This window comes from Rhinolophus ferrumequinum (genome assembly GCF_004115265.2).
Source record: "Rhinolophus ferrumequinum isolate MPI-CBG mRhiFer1 chromosome 5 unlocalized genomic scaffold, mRhiFer1_v1.p scaffold_110_arrow_ctg1, whole genome shotgun sequence".
In the NCBI taxonomy this organism is placed as follows: Eukaryota; Metazoa; Chordata; class Mammalia; order Chiroptera; family Rhinolophidae; genus Rhinolophus; species Rhinolophus ferrumequinum.
Genome location: NW_022680355.1, coordinates 1,174,995 through 1,192,616, shown reverse-complemented (window position 1 = coordinate 1,192,616; position 17,622 = coordinate 1,174,995). Strand labels below are relative to the sequence as shown.

The 17,622-nt window shown below is 43.9% G+C and overlaps 1 protein-coding gene across 3 annotated transcripts in view; it reads left to right on the top strand.

The window, feature by feature from the left end:
- Positions 1–17,622, top strand: part of FAM107B (family with sequence similarity 107 member B) — a 194,160-nt gene that overhangs the window by 159,691 nt on the left and 16,847 nt on the right. The window contains exon 1 of one of the 3 annotated variants that reach the window (XM_033100718.1): positions 2,992–3,014. The exons of the other annotated variants lie outside the window; for them this stretch is intronic. The gene's annotated coding sequence lies outside the window, so the exon portion shown is untranslated. Of the gene's footprint in view, positions 1–2,991; positions 3,015–17,622 lie in introns of those variants that run through there. 3 annotated transcript variants of the gene reach the window in all.

Genomic DNA, 17,622 nt, shown 5'->3' with positions numbered 1-17,622 from the left:
GAAAGTCAATTCTTAGTGCAGGTTGCCTCCTTTGAAATTTTTATTCGATAACAAAAACAGCAGAACTGCCCTTTAGCCAGGGAACTGTTGGGATCTGGGTATAACTGAGAAGTGCATTGCCAAGGTGGCCTTCTGAAGTTTTACCTGGAATTACATTGCAGCAGAGCTGTGGAGCCTGGCCCGTGGCCTGTGGCCCAGATCACATCATAGGGATTTCCCTGGAGAAGAGCACACAGTAGGGTGCTCGTGAATCGGAAATCTGCACAGCTTTATTGTGTCAAGAGCAGAACTCTCATTCATCCAGTCAGGGCAGTGACAAATGAGAATATTGTGACCCGGCGTGTATCTGGCAGGCTAAGTGCTGACTGGTCTATTTCCTTTTCCAGTCATGGCATCCTGGCTGAGCCAGGAACAATCCAGAAACTCCATGATCAGTACTTGTAGGTCTTCTGTGCTTTGGGGAGGAGTAACCCTGGACGACTATCTTGACAATTTCTTTTTAAAAAAAATTTTTTTAAACTTTTACTTATTTGTGTTTTTCCAGGACCCATCAGCTCCAAGCCAAGTAGTTGTTTCAATCTAGTTGTGGAGGGCACAGCTCACACTGGCCCAAGTGGGGATCGAACTGGCAGCCTTGTTGTTAAGAGCACTGCGCTCTAACCAACCGAGCTAACTGGCTGCACCTTGACAATTTCTGATATCAAATACTTTCAGGTCAGTCGGTTCTGATGACAGGGCAGGACCCTTTGGAAGGCCAATTTAAAGTAATCAGCATCAAACAGTACTCTTTGCATTGAGTATTGAGAAGGGAATGCAATGCCCTGTTCCTGCACTTTGGGTTCTTTCTCTGCCCATCACCTCCAAGTATTGAAAGGCCTAGGCCGTGAGGGCGGTCGTGAGGGCCTCATTCAGACAGAAGCTTTCATACGGAGTTCTTAGGGGTCATAGGTCTCTTAGGAGTTACCCTGGTATTTTGTATTATAGCTACAGACAGGTACAAAACAAATCCATGTTTCCCCTTTTAAGGGATGGAGAGTGTGTGCTTTCAAAGGGCCTCATAGAGCCGGACTGGTGCCCAGTGCAGTGAGTGTGTGAGTGTGAGTGTGAGTGTGTGTGTGTGTGTGTGTGTAAGTCTGCCAGTTTAGATCTGTGTCCTGACTGCCGAGAACCTCTGACCTGGTCTAGGGCTCCAGGTGATGAAACTGACCCCGAAGGCCGCTGTCATTTTCTGAAGGCACAGGGTGTGTGGGCAGCAGAGCTGATCAGAGGTCCTGGTGTTTCTGGTACTTGGACCGGTGCCCTCGGACAGAGCATGATGTTTAGTTAACTGTAAAGAAAATGGGCAGTGACAGATATAAGGAGGAAATAAATAGTGTCCAATTATTCCAAGCCACTGAGTTGAATCTTTTTGTCCCTGCAGTGAACCATTTTAAAACAAAATTTGTTTATTGTTAATGAGGGAAAACAATTTATTTTAAAAAATAAGAGTGAGGCAAACTACAACTAGATTAAAGACAGAAATAAAATGTTTTTCTAGGGTGCTTGATATGTTTATTTGCTAACCAGGCATTAAATTATGTCAATGGGAGCGACATTAATGTTTCTAAGTTTATCATGTCATCGGTACTTAATTGAATTCAAATAATGGATGCGTTAGTAAATCTACTTTTGTTATGTATTATTATTTAATCCGGTAATTAGTGCCGTAATTAATTTTTTCCTAAGGGTGAAAAACAAACATTGTGTCTCTTCAGATTATAATAACAATGTCCTGTTTTGTGAACATTCGTAAATTCAATTTACTGTCATGTAGACTTATGGGTGCTTTTTTTCTAAGTCAAGCTTATGGGTTCTCTTCCCCTTTGGTTTGGCACACCAGTGATTCTTAAGAGTTGGAAGGTAGTTTATATAATAGTTGGTGATAGATGAGCAATGTGAAAAAGCGAACGTGCTCAGTTCTAATCTGAGCAGGCCTTAGGGTCCCCTATCGCAATGCCTAACGATGTAAACTTACAGTTCACACACAGTCATGCAGCTATTGTATCTTTGTTTTTAAAAATGACCTGATTCAGCAAGTAGGTGATGATGGGATATTATCAGCACGTCTTTCATCAATTTGGTTAAATTAATTTGGTTGATGTACTTTGGTTATTTCTGTTGAACAGCTTCTCAGTGCCTCTGTTTACCCACTTTTATTTATTTTATTTTACATCTTTATTTATTTTTGGCAAGAAAGTGGAGCAGAAAGCATTAACCGACTAGTGTAGACAGGAAAGAGAGGGAGCATATAACCCTATTTTGAAAAATTCTGTCGACGTTCCGTAGACACTTATTAGCCACTTGGTACTGGTACATCCTGTTTCCAAAACTGATATTCATGCAATCCTGCCCTCCATCTTGAGATTGTTTATTGCCTTGAGCAGAATTCCTGGCATATTTGAGGCCCTGCCCCTCTAATTTCTGCCAGATTCCCAAGCCACAACTAGCCCAGTCTTTCTCACAGCACCACCCGCCTAGGCTCTCGGCTGCCTTCCCCCGTCCGTCCCTGGTAAAGACCTTCAGCAGTAAATAAGTTTAGCCCTAATGATTGTGCCAGGGGACTCCTGCTGTGCCCTCTGAATCCCAGCCCTTCTGGCTCTCTGCCTGTCATTATCTTGGCTTTGAATTAAACCTGACAAGTTTGCCTTGTTTTAGAAACGTTAGACACCCGCCTCCCTTCCTTTAGTAAATACACTCGTGATGGGTGTTGTATTATTCAAACCTCCAGCACTGATGAAAGCAGTCATATTTCCTAAGGTCAGTGAAAGGTATTTGTGGGGGAAGTGTGTTTGAGGGGTGGGGCCGTGGGAGGGTAGAAGACCAAAGATAAACTTTCTGAACAGAAGATAAAGAAGATTCTGACCCTCAACGGATGAAGCCAGCTTACCTGAAATGCTTTTGTGAGCTGTACTGGTCACAGCAGTTACTGGCTCCTGGTGACGGTGAGTCCTTATGTGACAGGCCAGAAGCGTTCGGTAATCCATACAACGACCCTCAGCGGGAAAGAGGAGGAAACTGGGGCGTCGAAGTCAGTATGATCCCCGGCAAAGGTTTTGAAATGGGTCGGCCTCTGTTTGAATTCTGGCCTTCCCATGACTTTGGGAAGGTATGACTTTGGGCAAGTTTCTTAGCCTCTCTGGCCCTCAGAACCTACCTCAGTGTTGTGAAAATTCAGTGAGGTAATCGGTGTTGGCATTTAGGCCTGTGCCCAGCCCACAGCTAATATTTATTGAGTGTTTTTATTGTTGAACTAAGATCACGCAGCCAATTTGTGGCAGAGCTGGGCTTCAGTTTCTCAGACTGTAAAGCCTAGGCACTTCCGTTTCGTTCTGCCGTCACTGTGGCCCCCTCCCTTTATTATTATGTTTTTTTTACCAGCAAGAAAAATAAATCAGTTCTTCGTTTTCTTACTGTTTCCTGTGTGGTGGGGATAAATGGTCTTGGATGGTTTGGTTCTAGATAGCTGGGACTGGAGAACTTCCTCTTACTCATTGTTAACTCCAGCTAAGTGTGTGGAATTTTGTTCTGCTTAAAATATTATGCAACCAGAAGTATTGTTTTGATATTAAGAAACATTATCTGAGTTACACGTTTTTTGTTTTTTTTTATAAAAGGCAAATGTCATTAAAGATAGTTTTAAATATGGATGTATATAGGTTGGTGCAAAGATTATTGCAGTTTTAAAGGTTAATAATTGCAAAACCTGCAATTACTTTTGCACCAGCCTATACTATGTCGTTTTAATTGTGGATAGAGATACTAGTGAAACTGCTTTTAAAACATTTTACTAAGGGGAGAAAATACTTTCTGAGTCATCTCTAGTCCCCACAGTCCATCATAGAAGGGAAAAAGACTTTACCTCAGTAAGAACAAAAATCATCCTGTAGTCTTGAATTTGTGCTCCTTGACTCGTTCACACGCAGCCAGAAGGCTTCAAGGTAATTCTTGGGAGTAAGGATGGATCAAAGATTAGGCAGAAGAGAAGATGGTGGCTTTAGTATCATTACTAGTAGCCCAAATAAAACTTTTTAAAGGTCATGGTTTTTAAGCGTTTTCCATCTGGAAGGGATGTTGACCTTGGCAAACAGCAGCTCATCCGATGTGCATTTCTGTTGGAAATTTTCAGGTGCCTTCCCTCGTCTTCAGAGTGCTGCCAAATTATTGTGGCGAGTTTAAGTAAATGAATGAGAGCAGGATTTTTCAAGCTGCATCCATTAGTGGGGTCATGAAATCAATTTGGTGGGTCGGTGGGTCAGGACAAGCATTACAAAAAACGAAACAATGAAAATATCAGAGGGTACAGCATATAGTCAAGGCTTCTGGAAATTTTTATTTCATCTAATTTTAGTGTGGGTATGTATCGGGTTACTGTATAAAGAGGACTGCAGATAGCATAGTTTGAAAGCCATTGATCTGAGGTATTTTAGAACGCTTATTCACTTTAGAGCAAGTCGGTCCATAAAAGGAAAGTGCTTGTAAATGAGTTTTTAGCATTGGTTTTTCGGGTATCGCTGTGAGACCAAAGGACATTTAGGAATAGTGACACAGAGATGTTTTTTTCAGAGCTACATATTTTATAAATGGAAAATTAAGTTTATGACTTCAATTTTGAAGATTCGTAGATGAAATTAGGAAAATAAAGTTGTTAGTGTCTTTCCTAACTGATATGTCACATTGTGTTTGTAGATTTTGTACTATAAACTGAATTTTAAAATCTCAGATAAATTATAGCCCCACATACTTGAAATCTTATTCCGTTTGATATTTGTAAGATCACAAACTGAAGAGGAGAGAATTTATTTCCAGATTTTGTTCTTTGAACTCTGAATTGCCTAACATTTTTTAAAGAATCATCCCATTTCTCATGGCCCTTTGGCTGCATTTTACTTTGAATACTTAATTTAATCAGGTAAAGCTATCTTACCTTAAGCTTTTCAGATTTTTTTTTTTTTTTTTTTTTTTTTTTTTTTTTTAAGGCAAAACGGCAGTAGTTGGCTATCATGATGCATCTGGAGTTCCTTGTTAGGGAATTATTTTATAATTGTTCTTCCGGAAGCGATTAATGATTTCCTTTATAACCAGCTTTAAGTAGAGCACAAGTTTTCATTACGAATGTGTTGACATGTCATTTGTCCTTGCCCTTCTTATTTAATTAAATTAACCAGTATCTCCTATTTGGGTGGATTTTAAAACAGATACTATTAAAATATAGTCCTGAACTTTTAGATAAGAGCTGTGAGAAGTCAAAGCTGATGGAAAGTTTCTGGAAGCTGAGTTTTGAGTCATGGATCCTATTGCAACAAAAGAAATAAAAATATTTAAAGCTTGGGTGACTTCAGGGAGAGAGAGAAGCACAGTTTTCTACATCATGTGGAACTGCTGTTGGCTAGAGCATTTACTAGTTACCAGTCCGTCCTCTTCTTTTGTTTAGTCAGTATTACCGTACTGCTGTAAGGAGTTTGATGATGGGCCAAGATTTGGTGAAAACCTTGTCTGACTGTAGTATTATTATGTAATAACAGATTTGATTGAAATGCCAGAGTGAGTAGCCTGACAGAGCATGTGTTGGTACTTGGGGCAAAAGTCTAATCCCTGGTGGTCAAGGATGCGGGCCCTGTAGACAAGGTGGTAATACCCGGCCCTGTAGACACAGTGATAATACCCGGGCCCTGTAGACACGGTGTAATACCCGGGCCCTGTAGACACGGTGTAATACCCAGGTGCTGTAGACATAGTTTCAGGTTGTTTGAGTTCTACATACTTGCATGGGGGGAGGAAGGAATGATTGTTAAAGCTTTATTTTAAGAGAGAGAATTTACTTGAAGATGGAAGCTACAAAGTAAATATGAGACAGTAGTCATCAATTCAGTGTATAGTAAATATTGCAGTAGTCATAAATTGTTCTTAAAAGCATTCTGTTTGAATGAAGATGAATGAAATCACTCAACTTCTATAGGATCTGGATTCTGACCGAAGTATCTGTTCCTTATCACTAAAATTAAGTGATTATTTCTCTCTGGTCTCTGCTCCAGAAGTTTATGAATTTTTGAAACCTTGACTATTTCCTAAAACCGTGAGCCTCCTGCCATTCCAGTTAGGAGAAAGGCTGTTCCGCTTTTTAGACATGGTGACACCTTATGTCTGCTCATCTTAGTGTGGGCTGTTTGCTTTTAAGCATTCATTTTTCTGTGTTCCTTGCTTGCCAAGTAGGTTGCCGTCATTTCTTCCCCATTCTCATTTTCCTCTGCCTGTTAGTGTACATACAGACAGTCAAGGCTTTGGCATAGCCCCACAGGGTAATCAAACCCAGTTTCTGGATTGGATGTGCCTAGGAGATAGGGGTGACTGAAATTACTGTTTATGGTAAGTAGTCGGTCTGAGGGAGCTGGGGGTGCCTTGCTTTTGTTTTCCTGTGACTCTGTAAGACAGTCTGTGGGAAAATGGTAAGGCCTGGTGTCTTAGAATGACAAGCCTCCAGAGGGAGTTGAATTAATGTGCAGAGTTCAAGCAGAGAAAGTTAGGAGTCAGTATAGTTTACTCCCTGTTCCGGGGCCCACACCCACTCCAAATGTGTTTATATTTGAACTTTTGCCCAAACCTCCTTAGTTTAAAAAGGGAGGTTTTGTGGAGATGGAAAAGCTAAGACTGAAAGGGGTTCCATGAAAAAGTCTCCCGTCTTTGTTGCTTTTTGACGCTTTCATTATAGATGCTGTGAGGACGAAACACTTCTAAGAAATAATCATTGCTGCCGTGGCCCTTTCAGCTTTGGATCTGAGGACGAGAGCAGCTCAATGAGCTCACGCACAGGGGCCGGATGAGCCCCTTGTCAGGAGGTGGGAGAGCCATGGAAGACAGTTGAATTGAGTTTGTCCCAGTCTGCCATAACAAAATGCTCTGGACCGGGTGGCGTAGACAATGGACATGTATTTCTCCCAATTCTGGGGGCTTGGAAGGATTAAGGTACGAACCGATTCGCTTCCCGGTGAGGACTCCCTTCCTGGCTTGGAGATGCAGCTTTCTCACCATGTCCTCTCATGATGGAGAGACAGTGAGCTCTGGTGTCTTCCTTTTATAAGGACAGTAGTGTCATCGTGGGCCCCACCCTTATGACCTCATCTGATCCTGATCACCTCACAAAAGACTCACTCCAAGAAATGGGGAATTCGACTTCAACATACGCATTTTTTTGGTGGGGGGGACACAGTCGGCCCATAACAGTCTGTGTGTGCGGCAGAGTGGATTGTCCACCCGACAGCCATGCTGTTCCCTCTTCACTGCTGCACTGCCATGTTTCCGTCGTCCCAGCATCCTCTGTTGTTATGGTAGTCACGTGACACAGTTCTGGCCAATGAGGTGTGAGAAGTGCCCCAGGGGCTTCTGGGAGTGACTTCCCTCCCAGACAAAGAGAGAGGGAGGCCTGTGAGGGGAGGCGTTCCCAGTCTGCCTTTCCTCCTGGCGGTGCAGCGGGCTGCGGAGGCGGAGCAGAACCGTGAGAACAGCCCAGGGCGCTGATGTCGCCAGTGAGCTCTGAAATAGCCTTGGACCGTCCAATTGCAGATTCTCGTGTGAGGTAAAATGAACCCATGGGGTTTCGGTGACTTTTAGTCACGTATCCTTCCATGTGTCCCAGAGAATCGTCCCTGATGTAGGCTACAAAGGATTTCCCCCTTTTGGGGATGGAAGGAGGTATCGTCTTAGGAGACTTCCCTGGGCTTCCCATCCTCAAAATGTACATATTGTGCTGTGTTTCTGGTGTTCTGGCGCTTGTGTTCTCCGCTTGCTGTGAGCTCTGGACGTCAGGGACCATGTTTCATGCCTCTGGATCATTAGGCCCCGGGCCACAGCTCGCACACAGGAAGGATACAGACACTCTTGATTCTGGTCTCGCTGACGACTGTTGGTTTAATATTGCAACCTTGGTTCTGGCGTCCTCCATCACAAGACTGGCTCTTTGTGGTTCATGGAAAAGCCATGAGGTAAGACGGAGAACAGACTTTCATTGAAAGTACCTGGGTTAAGTACATAGCTGCTCTCTGGGGCTTAGTTAGAACCAGACCATCCTCCAAAGACCCGTACAGAGACATGTCCCATTGTCATTGTGGAAGCAGAAATCAAGTATCAGTCAATTTATATTCTTATAATTAGGAAGAGTTTTAGCCATTTAGAAAAAACAAATCATTGTATCCATTGTTTCTGGCATGAAGGTCTCCTTTTTTCTTCGAGTGAAAAATGAAGTTCTCCAAATACACGCTCTAAGGGTGAAACAGTAAGTTGAGGGATTGGAAGTCAGAGTACATCCTCCTATAGCAACAAATCTATTTGACCCAGAGTATGGCTGACGTTTAGCAGATTTGAGGTGAAAAGTTGTAACATGGTAGGATTACTGGCTGTCATTTTAGCAGCAAGGAAACAGACCCAGACAACTGGTAAGTCAGGATCTAGGTTGGTGGCCCTGTAAGGTTCTTTCTACTCTCCCTCACATTATTGGTAACCTATTAAAACAAAAGTGTGTTGAATCCTAGCAGCCAGCAGCCACCAGCACCCCACGTGTAGTCATGCTGAGGTTTGGTTCATTCAGTTCGCTGTAGTAGGTGGAGGGAGCCCGGGAGAATGTTGGGATTTTCTTGGAGAGGCAGAGTTGGGTTGGTGCTCGTGCTGGGTGATTTGAAGATGGGGTTAGAGACAATGGGGTCAGATTTGGGTTGGATGTGGTCAGGAAATAGGCCCAATTCCGTGATTAGGTAGCTTAACAATTTTAATGGCGGTGGCCGGAGAGGAATGTGGGGTTAGAGTTGTCACTCAGTATAATAATTAGCAATCACACATGTTAGCGAGAAATGGGGATGTTTAGTCATTTTTGTGGTGGTAGTGTGGGCGCGTCCATGTCCCGTTCTGAGCATTCTCTACGTTCTGATGGCAACATTGGGAGGGAGTTGTCAGTACGTCCGTCTCGTCTTCTCTGGTTGTTAGTCGGGCTGATTTTTACTTTTCCAGTGGTTTGTTATTTAATTATATCCAGAATGCTCTATACTTGAGGAAGCCTCGGTTTTAATAAGACAAGGATGAGATGGCAAATGGAGAGTCAAGGCAAATGAGTTATTTTTTCTTACTTTGAGAGGCTTTCTTCTTTTTTTTTAATCATCGCAATGACTTTGTACTCTTCTGGAATTTGGCAGGATAGAGAAGTACATAGAACGGTGGCACTATTAAAATATACTTATAGTTTAAACATATTATTGTCTTCAAAGATGCCATCCAGGTATTGATCAAGAGGTAATGTTAATGGTTGTGTTAGTGCTAGTGCCCCCCTCCCCCCACCCCCTTCAGAAGGAAATGTGGAAAAATCAATGTGGAAAGTTCAGGGTAGAAGTCAGAAGTGAAAGAGAGGCTGTGTGGTCCAGCAAAGTTTGGCCGGAGACAGGTACTGGTTCTAGTCCAGGCTTTGCCACCTTCTGTGTGCGTTTAGCCAAGTCACTGTGATAATGGCCTCAGTTTCTTCCTCTGTGATCATGAGGAAGTTGAACCCATGGTCTCCGTGTTTCTTTGTACACTTCTGTCATTAAGTCCTTTTGAAGATTGTTTCCTCTTTTGAAAAGATTCGTTTGTTTGCTCAGTTGGACCAGGTCATGCATTTTATGGAATTATTCTTCAATTCTTGAAGACAGGAACGTTTGAGGGTTTTGAAAGCTAGTCCAGCTGGAAATTTTTGCTAGTCTGTGTAGTTTCCTTCCTCTTGGGAGTGACTAGGCCTAAATTAACCATCTTCACAGTCCATCCCCTTTGTAGTTTCCTGAAATGAATGACTGAGGTGTTTCCTCCTTAGAAAATAACATATAATAAAAGTGCTAGGGAAGGCTTCTTTATTCAGGAATTTTCAGTTTGGGAATAAAGTCTGGTAGCATTCGCTAGCAAATTTGAACTTTGTGAATATAAAATAGTGTAATATAAAAATTTAAGTATTATGTGCAAATTTTGAAATAATGCAGAAACCCGAAAAGTAAACGAAATTGATCAAAAGTTGCATAACTTCAAAGAGGGTGGGTCAAGTGGTTTGTGGGGTGTGTTTATAGGATTGCCACGGGGCAGCTTCACTTTCGCCAGCAATCGGAAGGCCTTCTCTGTGTAGTTGGTCTCATGCTCCGGGCTGTCCCTGGTGGGCATTCATGTTTCTGCTCACATGGGCTGCTATGGAATGTGCTCTTAAATCTAAATATGTTTTTATAGCCTTCAGAGGTGTCAAGCAGGTATTCACCAAGAAGTATGTCAGTGGTGGTGCCAACAATAGCGCCACACACACCCCTCTCCTCCAACCGCTTTGTAACAGAAGTGCCAAAACACTATGAAGAAGACAAAACAATAGGGGGGATGCATGTTGCTGTCAATTCAGGGGAACGAGCACAGTGCACTCTTCGAATCCTATGAGGGTTAACCTAGAGTGGCCCTAGAGCAAAGTGGTTAAGAGCATGGGCTCTGGAGCTAGCTGTGCGAGCGTGATGCCGCCACTTCGCTTTGTAGCCTTAGGTGTTACCTTGCCTCTCTGGGCCTCAATTTTCCCATCTGTACAGTGGGGAGAATTTTAGTATCTCCCTCAAAGGTTGTGTGGCATATAGGAAACATTACAACACAGATTGCTGGGCCCACCCCCAGCGATTCTGTTCAGTAGCTCTCAGGTTGGCATCTGCATTTAACGAGTTCCTTTGGCTGTGCCGATGCCGCTGGTCCTTGGGCTACACTCGAATAGCTTCTGTACACACAAACACACATCATAGAAAATAAAGGGCATACTGTTTTGGAACCTTATATTTTTCTCCCATTTGATGCATTGTGAGTAGTTCCCCTTTCATTATTTATTCTAATAATATGATTTTAAAGCTGCATTGTTTTCCATTATTGGATAGCTAATGGTTTCCCGTTTTTCTCACTATCACAGATCATAGATAAAATATTACCCAGACATTTTGTGGCCATCTCTAATTATCTTCTTGGGGTAAATTCCTAAAAGTGGAATTACTCGATTATAGAGTGTATACATGTGAAAGCCTTTTGTTGTATACTGCCAACACATTCTTCAGAAAGGATGTAGCAAACATTTATCTTCTTATGAATAGTCTGTGAGAGTAGACACTGATTTTCTGAATGTAAGTAAATGAGGAGAAAAAAACTGTCATCAACTTTATACAGCTTATGTGTATTTGCGCTGTGGTGGGAATAGACAGGAAGACTGGATTTATAGAGAAGACAAAGGTAAATCAAGAGAAACCAGGGGTGGAGCATAGGGCTGCACTGTGGCTTGATTTCAGAGTAGGCTTAGGATTCAGACTTGAATTAATAGAATTATGGTGCACAATATATACTCGATATAGGTGATTTTATGCAAAGAAGAATAAGTAGTGCTTCATTTTTATTTATCAGCTATAATATATGTGTGATTTGTGCATGTGAGATCTAGAAGCCCCCTGGATTTGGAGTTTTGGTTTAATACCGTTTAGTCCATGCTCCATTCTGGGTGGACATCTATAGCTCTGGGCCTCGCAGTTGAGACTGTGTAGGAGGGCTTAGAGTGAGGGTGGCTTTACCTGGGGAATCCAGCATCACTACGAGCAAAGCTAGTCAATGTAGATGTCATGTGGAGAAGTCTGGGAACAGAAGCCAAGGTGGGCTGTGTAGAATGTAAGAGGAGCACCTTCCCCAGATCTATCGGGGAAGCCACCGTGGGGCAAAGCTCCGCAGTCCTGGGCCCTAAGCCCAGATAAGCTGGGCTAACAAATCTGTATTATCAGAATGTTAGAACTAGTGAGGGATCTCAAGGGTCATCTGGTCTGGCCTTCTCGTTTTACAGATAAGGAAATAAATAATTCATTATTTTCAATTAAACTTCACCTCATACGTTTTAAAAATCAGATAGTCAACCTTGCACCAGAATTGGCTGGCTTTTCTTTCCTTATTCTGGAAGAGCTGAGCTTTGGAGAATTGAAGTGGTTGAATGGTGGACAATAAAGCAGACAGGAGGGGTGACTCTGGACCTGTGGCCTCGCCCAGGGACTCTGAATTGATTTAGAGTCAAACCTGCACTACCCGGAGTCACAGGAACTTCCCCGGGCCTCTCCCCAGATCTACACACTCCTGCGTGGTCCCCAGACTTCGAAGTCACCTTGGGTGTAGGGTAACTCCTCTTGCAGCAGTTCCAAGTTTTCTGGAATTGACGCATACTCGTTTTCTTAGTTCAGTTAAAAAAAAACTAAATTGGTTGTCTTCTTTTCCTTTTAGTAAAAAAACACACGTGACATTTATTTCTTTTAAAAAACAACAGCTGCTCTGAACACAAACTGTGCCTTCTACCACTGGGTGACACTGTTAGACCACAGAACACGCTTCACTGATAAAATGAAGGGTCCTTGAACTTCCGGTCTCATCCAGCTGCTTTATGTAGGAGAGAGAGAAACTCTGAATCAGTTAATGGTCATCTGTCAAATGTTATTTGATACGTGCAATTTATCAGGCTAAGGCAATTTTAAGGCCGAGTTTAAGGTGATCAATTATTGAAGAAATCTGTTAATTGGACAGCATTTCAGTTGCTGAGAGGTTTGTGCAGATTAGTGGTCTGCATATTAATGAAGTACTAATGACTGCCTGGGAATATTGATGCCAGCCGATGTACTCACAGTTATTTCCCACCAGACAACAATCTGAGCACAGTTACCTTTCTGTGCTCATACACAGCAATTAACGTAACGGACGTGTAGGGAGGGTTTCATTGGGCCATCTTATTCAAGAGGCAGCATAATCTGCTGGTTTACAAAAACGGGCGCTTGGTACCCTGTTCTGACCTGCCCCAGGAAAAGCAGGCACTGTCTCTAACTCATGCTAAGCTCCTCTGTGATCAGGGGAGGACAGAATTTGTTCAAAGCATGACTTAACCTCCCCTCCCCTGGTTCTGGCTCCTCCGGTAAATCTGAACTGTACACATCTTTTGACCTGTATCATCTGGTCAGATTTAATCAAACAATATGTGAAAGGCACATGGCGATGTTTCTGGGTTTAGAAAGGAGTAAGTTTAACATGAGGGATAAGAAAACTTCCAGTTTTAATGGAAGCAGACGGAAGTATCCAAAGAGAAGTATTAGCAATGTCCTGTGGGGATGGAAAAAGGAGGGCAACGTCAAGGGGAATCAGGAAAGGCTTCATGGAATGAGTTTCTTCGTTTGGATCCTCTCACCCTTCCGTGTTTGCCGCCTTCACGCAGTACAGTTGTGTGGGTGCCCACGGTGTGACACAAGCACGGCATAGGGGGTGCAGTAGGAGTACAGCCAGGTATGGTACGCTGGTGGCCCCCAGGGGCTCAGCCAAAGGCGCGAGGAGTCCGTGGCCTGCGCTTTCCACCAGGTCTTCTGTGGCAACCAGTCACCCCGTGGCTCCTGCTGTGTACGGCGTGCGTCTGAGGCGTGTGCTAGAGCTGCGAGAGGGTTTCAGCCCTCACCTGGCTCTTCCTTTCGGGGGTGGGGGGCACATATCTTTCCTTAAAGGGAAACAACTTGGAAATACATGAAAAAATGGACTCATGATAAGTGTCAAATTCATGGGGGGAGGGAGATCAAGTAAAATTGTACTCAGTCGTCCCGATGAGAGGGAGACGGCCCTCGAGGAGTGGCCACGGGAGACTCGTGGAGAGGGGAGCTTCACACACTCTGTCCCAATTGGTCATCCTGGGAAAGGGCTGAGCGTGTGGCGCCTCCAAAGGCCAGACAGAGAGGAGTGTAGGGCTAGGGACTGTTCCTGAAGACCTGTGGGCACCGACAGATTGGGAGGGAGGAGGACCAAGAGAGGGCGGTCCGCAGGGCTGGCTTCTGACCGAGAAGGAGGTGGGCGGTGGTCTCGAACCACTGGGAGAGGCTGAAGAGAACGGACCCTACGAAGCCAGGAGCCCTCGCAGCCCTGAGGGAAACCCCTGGCCGTGGACTCTTGTGCGAGGAGGAACACTGCACAGGCAGGGAATGTTTGGCGCACGGGATTTGTTTTCTGTCACCTGTTTCTGTTAATGACCCAGTGGTGGCTTTTTGTCCTTGCCTGCCTCACGGGTCAAGCCCTTGTGGACAGACCTTGAGGGCCACCGCACAGGACCTTTTTTTTTTTCTTCCTCCTAATAAGCTTTATTGAGCAGCTTTGGAAAACCCACAGCGCGCCCCAGTCACGACCTTTAATCTGAAGGAACATCTGCCCGTAGGTAGCAGTTGGTAAGGACGGTATCTGTGAAAGCCCTTCCAGGTTGAAATAAATATCTCTAGATTAGTACTCAGGCACAACCATTTTCTTGGAAATAAGCCCAAATGCATGCGTTTGGTTGAGAAGCCGTTCTGTGCTTGCGTGCTTCAGCTAGGACAAAGCAGGCTGGGACGTGCAGCAGTGAGAAGCCTAGCGGGCTCTGACATGCTCTGTCTGGTATGGACTGCCTTCCTCCAGCTGTGCTGCGTGGCACCTCCTGCCGTGGCGAGGCCAAACGTCTGGTCGTCCTTTCTCCTCCTTTCAGACACGGGCTGCTGTTGGCCAAGGCGGAGGGACGTGTCTCCCTCCCATCACTCACTGCTCACAGAATTAGGGTCATACTGCAGTCTGCCAGGGACTTCTGGAATCTGCCCTGGACGCCAAGGGAGGGAGGCAGGGAGTGTGAAGAATTCCTGTCTTATCTGAAGTTCTAGGACTTGGTTAGGTGTCTGAGTGAAAACATCACCAGAGACCAGCCTGCCAGGAAAAGGGGATGTTTTAGTTGGCTCAGGGCCCTGTAGTATTTTATTCACCTCTTTAACTACCATGTTTCTCTGAAAATAAGCCCTAACCGGAAAATAAGCCCTGGCATGATTTTTCAGGAGGACATCCCCTGACCATAAGCCCTCATGCATCTTTTGGAGCAAAAATTAATATAAGACCTGGTGTTATTTTCGGGGAAACACGGTATGTTCACTTCCTCCCCCAACCCAGCAACGTAGAGAATTTTTATTTATATTAGTTTTGTTCTACCTAGAGCCTTCTTTTTTCTCACACCGCCAGGGTGTTTTTGGTTTTGTTTTTGTTTTCTCTTTATATTTTGTCTTCACACTCTTTCCCAGTTAGCTGAATATCCAATTTTCTAGCAAAACCAGGTTAGTCGAGAGCTGCTTTTCCTTTAAAAAATCTTTTTACCTTGGCTTTGAGCATGATATCTTTGGGCAGTATTGAAAACCCCTCTTTTTAGTGCAGCTTTGAACTTTGAGGAGCGAGAAGACAGAAGAGCTTAAGTTACAGGATTGCTATGCTGGTTTCTATGCAAAGCAGCCCAGACTTTGATTTGTTGACTGTCAGCAGTGATCAGGGACCTAGGGTGTCGGGCCCCCCACACTCTCTGAGCTGCTGCCCTGGGGGTTTCCTTTCCAGAGATCCCTGTATGTACTTGAGTAAATTTTTTGTTAAATATGAATGTAAATGCATTTTTAATGGTATAGAAACTTGATTTTAAACATGCAGAAGTAGTAAACTTTATGTATGGTCCCATTAGAGAGACAGGCAGAAATGTACAATATTGCAGTGCTTTTTTAGGACGTTTCCAGTACCTGTCCTCCACCTGTTGCTAATCTGCCCTCTCTTTTCCACAGCCATGAATTGAACATTATTCAAAACCTTATGTGAAAAGATCCGGCCTGTTTTGTGCTTTGGCTTTTTGGGAGCGTTGTTATCTAGCCGTGGGTCCTTAGTTCAGGTTTCATGACGGACATGGGAAGTTGATTTAGTTGTGACTATTGATACGATTTACCTGACATATATCGGGCTGACCTCGGAGATGTTATATTTTTGTAGATTTCCTCATTTTACATAACTGTTCTGCGCTCAGAGTAGTTACTGACACCAGATTGCTGAGAAATCAGCGAATGCGGATAGAGATACTGAAGCGCAGAGCCTGGAAAGTTACCAGGATTTTCAAGGCGTTGGCGGGCTGCACGCTCCTCTGTGCTTTGGCCTGGCCGGTTAGGGACCTTGCCACCACCACCCCCTGCTCTCTCCCTCACTGTCCCTCTCTGTCACCCACCTAACTCCAAATTGGAAACACGAGCAGAGGCCAAGATTGTGTTCATTCATTAAACTTTGTCTGAACTAGCACACTTGTCGTGTGTGGCCATCCATTTGCACTTTTCACGAGACGTTAATGAATGGGGAGTTAGGTTAATGAATGGATTTGTTGGGACTATTTAACTGTCCAGTTTATCAAGCACCTGCCACATGGGCAGGGGCTGTGCATGGTGAATGTTTTTCATAAGGTTTCTTTAATGCTTACAACAACTCTGCTAATGCAGGCGTGCCAGCTCTACTTTACAGTTGTGAGGAAATCAAGACACAGGTATCGTAATGTGTACGAAATCATGTAACTGGTAGTGACCTATCCGGGATTCTGATCCAATCTAGGTGGTCTCCAAACCTGGTGCTCTTTTGCATTATGCTCTGTTACTTCTCATGGACTGGATGTGGTTTAAATGGATGAAATAACAAAATAGTAATAATGTAGCCGCCACCAAATGATCCCTAGAGAGTCAATTTAGTAGCTATTTAATATGTACTGACCGCACCTACTGAGTTATACTGTACGTACAGAGAAGGACAGAAGCCAGTGAAGTGTATTGATTGGTGAATTTTCAGCAGTAACACACCTATGTAACCAGAACCTGTATCAGGAAACAGAACATTCCCAGAACAAGCCCCGTTTATCTCCTTCCACTCACCACCCACTTCCAAGATAACCGTTATCGTGACATCTAACAGCAAAGCTTGGTTTTGCCAGTGTTCGAATGTGGCATACAGGGATTCATCCTGTATGGATGCTTCTTGTGTGACTGGCTTCTTTTGCTCATCATTGTATTTGTGAGATTCAGCTGTGCTGTTAGTTGCAGCCTGTTGTTCCTTCATTCTCATTGCTGTGTGGTATTCCATTGTATCAGCGCGCCGTGGTTTATTTACCCATCCTACTGATAATGGACACGTGGACTGTTTCCAGTGCGGGGCTGTTGTGAATAGCACTGCTGGGGCCATTCCTATGTAAATATTTGTGTGTTTTAAAGAAAATGTGTCTTTCCTTCCTTTTTCTCCTCACTTGAGTGTGGTCTTCTTCTACAAGATGTTTTCTGTTGGGGATTATAAAGCTGTGATGTTCGAAAGCTTCTACAATCTTTTGGAGAGACAGGGAAGATCACCCAGTTGAAGTGAAACCCAGTTCTTCCCCCTCGTTATCCCAGTCCAGAAAGTGGAATGCTAAGAGCATCCCATTGGATTCAGACAGACCCAAGTTCAAATCCTGGTCTTGCCCTTGAGTAGCTGTATGACCTTGGGCAGCAATGACAGTGTTATCGTTACTAATTATTGTTATTTATTGCCAGTGACAGCACGACAACAGGTGACATTCACGGAAGGCTTACTATTTCTAGGCCCTACATTTGGTATGCATTTCTCAGGTACTCTTCATAACAACCCTCTGAGATAATCTGCCATTCGTTTTTGTTTTGTTTTGTTTTTCAAACTTTTATTTATTTAAGTGTGTTTTTCCAGGACCCATCAGCTCCAAGTCAA